Raw genomic sequence first — 9,419 nt, 5'->3', positions numbered from 1 at the left:
AAAAAATTCATTCAGTCTCACAGCTGCACTAAGGTAGGAGTGGTGTGGTCCTCATTGTAAAGATGGGGCACAGACAGGAAGGAAGAGGTCCCAAGCTATGTTAAGGTCCGAGCCAGTGATTCTAACCGTGACAGTTGGTCTTCAAAGTGCATGCTTATCACCTTTCGTTATAAAAGTGTGTCTTCTTTGAAAGGGTCTTTGAGAGATGAATGAATTAGGGCCGTTAATATTTGTACAAAACAAAGTTCGATCTTATTAAAATGTACAAAAGCTTGGCTGTTACTTGCGTTCCATGATATTGCTTAAACTGCATTGTGGAGGCAAGAAGCATCTTTCTAGGTAAGATTTTTAAATCATCACGTAGAAAACAGTGCAAATGATTTGCTTAGTAACATTGTTCTAAGTAAGATAATGTCAGTTTAGTTTATAAATGCCTGTTTATGTGTGTGCCTGAACTCCACTTGGGCTCCTAATGCAGACTGATAGGCACTCCTCTTTTTACTTAATAATTTGTTTTCTTTTTTGCTTTATTTGTAGTTGTGGATGAGAGGATTGAACCCTGTGCCCTTCTTTACTTGGTACATCACTTTGACAAAGTACCTGAGAGAAATAAATTACAAGGAAGAAAGATGCATTTACTTTTCAGAGATTTCAGTCCAAGGTTTTGCTTTGTGCCTATGATGGCACAGTACAGTCATTGATGGGCGTGCAGGGTGGAGTAGGCCTGTTCACTTCATGGAAGCTGGGAGCAAAACATGGGTAGGTGCCCTAATAGCTCTTTCAACCTCTTTCCTCCATTACCTGACATTCATCCACTAGGCCTCACCTCTTGCAGGTTCCACCATCTCTTGTAGGCTTCCAGGCTTCCACATCAAAGCCTTTTAACACATGGGACCTTTGTGGAACATTTTGTATCTACCACATGACACAATTTTAATGTTTTTTTTCCCCCTTTGGAAATCCTCTCCTCTGGGATTTCTTGTGGAGGTACAGTGTACTTGTCTTCACACCTTGTTTCCCTTGCCTGTAAAGGTACTCTGTAAGCCTTTGTTTTTTTAGTTTTTGTGCCAGTACAGGGACACGATGTCAGCCTTATGCTCTTTCCTTTTCATAGAAGGCTAACACCCTACCACTAGAGCCATACCATTTTCCGAAGTCTCAAGGACATTTGCTTCCCATGCTGGCTTCAAACTGTGATTCTCAAATCTCAGCCTCTGGATTAGCTAGGATTATAGGCATGAGTTACCAGCATAACCTTTAGGATTTGAAGAACTTTACTGGCAATCATTGTACAAGTAATGAACTATGACAAATAAAGGGAAATTGTAAGAATCTAGAATCTAAACTTATAATGCCTCCTTTTGACCTTTGCTTTTATTTCCTTCCTGAAGTTGTAATCCAGATAGTGAAAAAAAAGATGCTTCCTTGACTCAAGGAGAAAGCATACATTTCTAAATACTGTATGTTAATTGATAGCCTTCTCCATATATTTATTTTCTCCCCTCACCCCCACAAGTTCTCTATATAGCCAGGATGGTCTCAAAGTCATAAACTTCCTGCCTCCACTTCCTAAGCACTGGAATTACAGGAATATGTCACCTTTCTCAGCTATATGTATTTCTTTCCTACACTAAAATCAATAAAGTCTTTCTCATTGAATTCATCTTTGTTTTGAAATAAGAAAATCATTTTTTTGTGGTCCTCAAAAAGAAAGGGAAGCAGGATTGGGAATTTTATACTCTCTACTTTTTTATTGACTTTAATCAAAACTTCATTCAACAATATAAATTGTGGGCATAGTACAATGGTTACAAATTCAAATATTGACGAAAGCAAGGCAATAAACTTGTGCTAGGATCAATGAAAAACATGAATAGTGGGGAGAGAGCAAACCCTGAGGTAAATCCTTATTCTAAAAGAGCTCAAAGGAAAATAGTGTCAGACCTGATCTGTTTGATTTAGTAAATAAGCTGTGGCTTTACTGCCTTTCCTGTAACTATTCTGATTCTTTATATCTAAAATATATGAGAATATATATTTTGGAATTAAGTTACTTAGCAGAAAATTTGATACTGAAATAGAAATTATTATTTGCTACCCAGCAACTTAAATCTTAACTCTCCCTCTCCCTCAGGGTGTTGGTGTGTACATGTGAGTTTCTGTGTATTTTGTGTGTGTATGGGAATTACTAGTTATGTTCAAGTTTCCATTTTGAGAACAGACTTACAAATTTCTCTCTTTTCCTTATTCTAATGCTAATGCTAGGTATATAAGACTGAGAAGGGAGATTCTCCCTGAAGTTTTCCCTCTTTTCCACCTATGGGTTTTAATCTCAAAAGAATGAGACAAAGACTCAAATAGAATTTAGGAGTTAGTTCTTACAGACTCTGGAGGAATACATGCATTACAAATCATTGGCCAATAATAGAATCCATACCAATCCTTGATTTCTACTTTTCTTACTGTTATCTATGGCTTCATTTGTTTACTAAGCCTGGTTTTCTAGGCTTTTTATAGATTCTGTGAAGAACATTCACTGTGGTTTTTCTTTGTGAGTTAGATTTTAATTGTTTTCAAGCAAGAACTCTGTTATATAGTCTGAATTATGTCTTCAGAATTAATGTTTAAGCAATGACCCTTATTACCTCAGAATGTGACTATATTTAGAGATAAAGGTTTTAAAATAGGGCTATTAGGGAAGGACTAATCTCAGTGAATGGTGGACTATAGAAAAGCACATTTGGACACACAGCGTCACTGGGGCTTCATGTGCACAGAAGGTGGTGATCTGCAAGCTAATGAGAGAAGCTGTAGAAGAAACCAAACCTGCAAATACCTTAATCTCCACAACTATGAGAAAATTAATTTGTATTGTTTAAGCCACAAGGCTTGTAGCACTTTTTTATGATAGTCCTGGCAATCTGTCAAAGACTGATATAAGATCAGGTCCTGTAGGGGTTGCAATTGGCTGAGGCAAGACTTGCTAGTTTATCTAAATTATTTTATTAAGAAAAAGACTGATTAACTGTCCACATAAATAATAAATTTTGTGAGTGGAGGTGGTACATACTGGAACGTATTTTGGTTTAAATAGTAAATAGTTCAAAAATACTTCTGGTGTGTCATCTCCTTTGACACTTTTCTCTCCAAAACAAACTATTACAAAAGCCTTGTCAGTGTTCCCATAGAGCATGTAAAATCTCTTTTAACTTGTCAGTTTCAATTTTGATGCAATACACTTTCACTTCAACCTAAACAGACATCAGATTTTCCCAAGTGAGTGACTTATCTGTTTCTATTTCAAATATTTCTTGGTCCATTATGATAATAGTTACTATGGCATTTGTCAAGAAATCATGATGTACAATTTCCAAATATTTTTTTGCTTCAATGAAGCTAAAACCATTTTCATGATTCCCATCCATCATGTCATTTCCCTAGTGTAATTGCTTTCTGTTGTTTTCCCATGTCTCTTTGAATTCAGTACAGAGAATTCAGCATTTATCCACAATGTCTGGTTTTTATCTTACTCAATTGATACTACTAATTTTAGGTCAGGTTTTCGTATTCTTCATCTCCACACACAACCTACTCCTCTCTCATGCTTTAGAGGTTTCTACTGGATCCCAAACAGAAACTGTCTACCTTCCATCTAAGTATCATAACTAGATATGTCATAATGAAACTCTCCCTTGTTTAATGTATGCTATTTTATATATTTTACATATATTCCACAGTATATGTAAAATGCTGTGGAACCACAGAAATGACTTCTCACCTAGCAAAGTTAGAGCTTCTTAGAAGAGGTGATATTTAAACAGTAGAAATAGGAATTTACTAACTAGAGCAGAGAATTGTGGGTACTCCAGGCAGAGGAAATCACATTTGCAAATATATGAATGTGAAAAAGTACATGACATTTCAGGCAATGATGATGATGGAGTAAAGAAATGTTGAGATAGTGACAAAAGATGAAGCTGAAAATATATTAGAATCAGACATTTAAAAGGGCTTTACATAAATTTTTAAATAACTTGGGCTTTAAAGTGAAGTTATTACTGAGCCATTCAAAGTTTTTATAGAGATATATGATCTGGGATCTGTATTTTTGCCAACATAAATCTGACAAAAGATAAATTAGGAGCGGGAGTGGCTAGACATAGTGAAATCAGTTATGCTTCTGCAGTCAGCTCCGAGAGAAATGATGAAAGCCTGTACATATTAGTAATGATAGAGATAAGGAAAAAATGGAGAGTTACTGAGTAGTGGTAAATACTCTGGATAAATAGTATCAAAGGACATGAGGAATGAGAATAGGATGTAGGGATTGCAGATGATTTCATGCTTGGGTAGTAGCAAGGGGAGAGGAAAATAAGAATTTAGTTGGGGACAGGATATTCAGTATTGTCTTTCTAGGTAGAGATGTAGGATAGACAGGTGAAAGGCTAAAGATAATGATTTTAGATTCATCTGCAGTAATAGTCGCAATTGAAAAATAGAGTAGGTGAGATCATCCTGGAAGAGTGAATAAAGCAAGATCAGAGATCCCAAGATCAGATCCATAAGTAACAATAACATGTAAGAGACAAAGTAGAAGTCTATGGTATTGTAAAATATGCTCCTAAATTAATTTATTCTCTTCAAGAGGTGGTGTATAAATTCTCTCATATGTGAATGTTGGGTTGCTAGTTTATTTCCAACAAAGGAATTCAAAGCAAACATGATTCTGCTTTGAAGAAGGGCATGAAATGTACTGTAGTTCTCTGCAGTGTATTAGGAAACCCATATGGTGATCAACTGAGTTTTTTTTTTAATTTTATTTGTGAACATACTGTACAGAGGGGTTACAATTACATGGGCAGGATAATGCGTATATTTCTTACCAAGCATTGCAGCCTCCTCCTTTGTTTACCCTTCACATCCCTTCCCAGCCTCCCCCCTCCCCCCAATCCCAATCCTTCTCCTCCCCCCCCCCCCCCCGCACCAACGTTGTAAAGCTCGTTTTGGACATGACAACTTGTACTTCTCATTTCAACTGAGATTTTTTGATAGTAGCCAGGGGGAAATTCAGACATCTTTTTGTTGTTGTTGTTGTTGTTGGTCATGGGGCTTGAACTCTGGGCCTGGGTGCTGTCCCTCAGCTATTCAGCTCAAGGATAGCACTCTACCACTTGAGCCGCAGCGCCACTTCTGGTTTTCTGGGTGGTTTATTGAAAATAGGAGTCTCATGAACTTTCCTGCCTGGGCTAGCTTTGAACTGTGATCCTTAGATCTCAGCCTCTATGAGTAGCTAGGATTACAGGCATGAGCCACCAGTGCCTGCCTTAGACATCTTTAAAAAATATATGTATATATATATATATATATTTATATTTATGGTAAAGATACTGTACCGAGGGGTTACAGTTACATGTGTAAGGTAATGAGTACATTTCCTATTGAGCATTGTTACCCCCTCCTTTGTTTATCCCTTCCTCTCTCTTCCCTCCCCACTCCCCAACTCCTTCCTCCCCCTCCTCCTCCCCACACACCTGAAGTTGTAAAGTTTGTTTTCAACATAGTGTTTTGTACATCTCATTTTTACAATTGATCAACCTGCATTCTTATTTAAGCATTTTGTTTTACCCTTCCCCTCCCCAATTTAGGAAAATGTATATACAGGATGCAGGGCACCAGAGTCAAATACAGTGAATACAGGGGTTATACCTTGGGGGAGGAACATACCAAAGAAACAAAAAAAATCACATAGTACATTATAAATATCTTAAAAACAATAGAAAGAAAAAAAGACACTTGTGTCCCTATCTTGGGGTTCATTTTGCTTAACATCATCTTATATGGTCATATGTACATAGCTTTTGACCTTTTCTGCTTGTCAGCCTTTTTTTTTTTTTTTTGGTCTGAACTCTGGGCCTGGCCTTTGTCCCTCAGCTCTTCAGCTCAAGGCTAGTGCTCTACCACTTGAGCCATAGTACCATTTCTGGCTTTTTCTTCTTATGTGGTGCTGAGGAATCAAACCCAAGGCTTCATGTGTGCAAAGCACAAGCACTCTTCCACTGAGCCACCTTCCCAGCCCCTCAGCTATCTTTTAAAAGTAAAACTTCCTAGGGTTTGGTGGGTACCAGCGGGAGGACTAATGAAGGTCAATAAAAATGAATATGGTCCAAGTAATTTATTTGTATGAATGTATTTATTTATTTATGTACAGTTACATAGATCCAGTATCGAGTACATTTCTTTTTGAACAGTGTCATTGCTTCCCTTACTGTCTCCCAGTTTTCCCCATCTGTCCCCACCCATAAGTGGTAGAATTCGTTTTCAACATGGTGTCTATTGAGTACTACTGGTTCCTATGTTCACCCTTTGTCCCTCCATTTCTTTGCCTTCCCTACCCTTCTAAAGAAAGATAAATAAACAAACAATGCAAAAAGAAAATCAAAACAGCAACAAAGGAAGAAACCCTTGTTTCCATTTCCTGTAGTTCATTTCAATAAATATTATTTTATATGATCATATGCCCTTAGCTATTGTGCCTTTGTGATCCTCTCCTAAGAATATGTTTCTTTGGGTCTGGCTTACTTTTCTTCAAGTTTTTCCATTTCTTTCTGATGGATGAGTAGAATTCCATTCTTAATCCATTCATTCAGTGAGGGGCATCTGGTTTGATTCCATCTCTTGGATATGGTAAACAATTCTGCAATGAACGTGGTTGTGTTGGTAGATTCAGTGTGGCTTTGTTTATAGTCTACTGGATAAATGCCCGGGAGTGGAATTGCTGGGTCACAGGGAAGCAATGTTTAGTTTTTTGAGGAACTGCCATACTGCTTTTTATAGTGGTTGAACAAATTTACATTCCTACCAACAGTTCAATAGAGTTCCCTTTTGGCTACATCCCTGCCAGTATGTTATCTTCTCTCTCTCCTCTCCTCTTTTTTTCTTTTCTTTTTTCTTTGTTAAAGGCTTGAACTCTGGGCCTGGGCACTGTCCCTCAGCTCTTCAGCTCAAGACTAGCATTCTATCACTTGAGCCACAGTGCTACTTCCGGTTTTCTGGTGGTTAATTGGAGATGATAGTCTCACAGACTTTCCTGCTTGCCGGGGCTAGCTTTGAACCATGATCCTTTGATCTCAGCCTCCTGAGTAGTTAGGATTACAGCTGTGAGACATAGATGCCTAGCTTTGTTATTGGTATTTTCTTGATAATGGGTGAGTTGGTATCTCAATGTTTTTTGATTTGCATTTCTTTTATGGCCAGAGATGATGAACATTTCTTCATGTGTCTATTGGCTATTCTTCTTCTTTTGAGAATTCTCTCTTTGTCTTTAGCCCATTTATTTATATAAGATCATTGTTTCTTTAAAGGTTTCTGTTTTGGGGAGCTCTAAGTGTATTTTAGATATGAGGCTCTTTTGGCTGTATGAAAATAGGTAAATCCCATTGGAATTATTTTAAGAAGTAGGAGAAGATAAGAAAAGTGACAAAGGGGAGTAAATTTGATCAGGGTACATTGTATGCAAGTATGGAAATGTCAAACTGTAATTCCTTTTTTCACAACTAATATATGCAAATTTATAAAAGCATTAAGGAAAAGCTAGAAGGAACTTGGCATCTTTCTGGCAACAGCTTGAGTGTGAACCACTGTGGAAATGGATCGCCCATTCCCATTCAAGACTTCAGATGATTGGACCTAACCAATACCTTACTGAACTTCATAAACCTGAGCCAGATCACCCTGATGTTTCTGAAATAAACAACAGAAACTTTGAAATAATGAATAGTTGCTGTTAAAGTTCTCTAGGCTTTAGGGTAATTTGTTGAACAGTAATACTTATCTAATACAAAGGAATTAAAGAACAAAACACAGAGAATTAGAAGGAAAACAAGAAAAGTATGTTTAAGAAAAAAAAAGAAGAGTTTGGGAGGAATGCAAAATAGGCAAGAAATCCATTGGCAGAGTAAGATCAATTTGATTCAAGTTGGTAGCAATGGATGCCACATTGTAATGGTAGAATAGTCAAGAGAAAGGGTAAATCAATTTAGCAGTGACCCACTAGACATGTTGAAAATGAACTATACAACTTGGCAGGGAGGGAAGTTGGGAGGGGAAAAACTGGGAGAGAATGAGGGAGGCAGGGACATTGTCTTGTGCCCAGATAAGGATCCTCAAAGACCACCAAGGAGCAGATTCGGATGCAAGCACACCAGAGTCATTTATTTCAAGCTTGAGCCTGGACTCACAACTGTCACTGATGCATCGAGTCAGAGTTGAGAGCCCCGACTCTTCCTCTAGCAGGGTTTTTATAGGGTTTTTAGGGACTTCTATGAGTCATTGCAACATTTAACAAATCATATCACACCGCGGGAAAATCATACAATAATTCTAAAAGATGATTAGCGTAACCAGTGGTGGGAACTGACCAGGTACTGGGGATTGGCTGGTTCATGGGGTTGATTCTCTTCAAAATGATTGGCTAAAGCCATTGGTCTGAGTCACAACCAAGTGGTCTCTAACTTGCAGGAACATTGGAACAATGGGTTTTTCCTGTTATCTGCTGATTAGCTGTAGTTAGTGCAATTTACCGTAAGGGGGGTTGTTCCTGAAATTTGGGTTCAAGGGGATCAAGGGGAGTTGCTGACACATTTCCCGGACAAAATGGAATCCAAACCTAAAATTGCTATATTTTGTTCAGGCTTCACAATTGTTCAAAAAGAAATGTACTCATTACCTGACTTATGTAACTGTGACCCTTCTGTATATAACCTTTAAAATTAAATTTAAAAAATGAAAAAGAGAAAGCAAAAACAATAACACTCAAGGATATTGTAACCAAAAGTACATTGAGGGGCTGACTGTCATAAGGAAAGATATGTTCCGAATGATAGAGACAATTAAATATATTTAGAGAGGTGAAAAGTCAGCTTACATATAGGTTTAAAGTGCATTATTGAAGTGAGGATTTGACAAACAACATACAGAGGGGTGCCGATAAATTGAGTATGAATGGACACATATAGGTACTTGGAGGAGCAGAATGAAGGTCTTTACTCTTGCTAAGCAGACATTTTAGTACTTGAGCCATATCTCCAGGACTTTTGCTTTAGTTGTTATTTTTTTCAGATACAGTGTTAGGTTTTTCATTTGGGCTCGCCTAGACTGAAATCCTCCTACCTGTGTTTCTTGTATAATGGGATTCCAGGTATGGATGTGGTAATCACCCAGCATTAGTTGTTGATGAGGAGTCTTGCTAACTTTTTACTTGTGCTCATCTCCAACTTCTATTCTCCAGCTTCTATCTTTACAGCAGTGATTATAGGTGTAAACCACTGTGCTCAGCCTCTTTCAAATGGTAATTTACTAAAAATAAGGTAACAAAATGGATAGGCAAACCATTTAGAGCCTCATTAGAAAGCACTCTGCAC

Source organism: Dipodomys ordii, unplaced genomic scaffold (genome assembly GCF_000151885.1).
Source record: "Dipodomys ordii isolate 6190 unplaced genomic scaffold, Dord_2.0 Scaffold5, whole genome shotgun sequence".
NCBI lineage: Eukaryota > Metazoa > Chordata > Mammalia > Rodentia > Heteromyidae > Dipodomys > Dipodomys ordii.
This window is presented reverse-complemented; position numbering follows the sequence as displayed.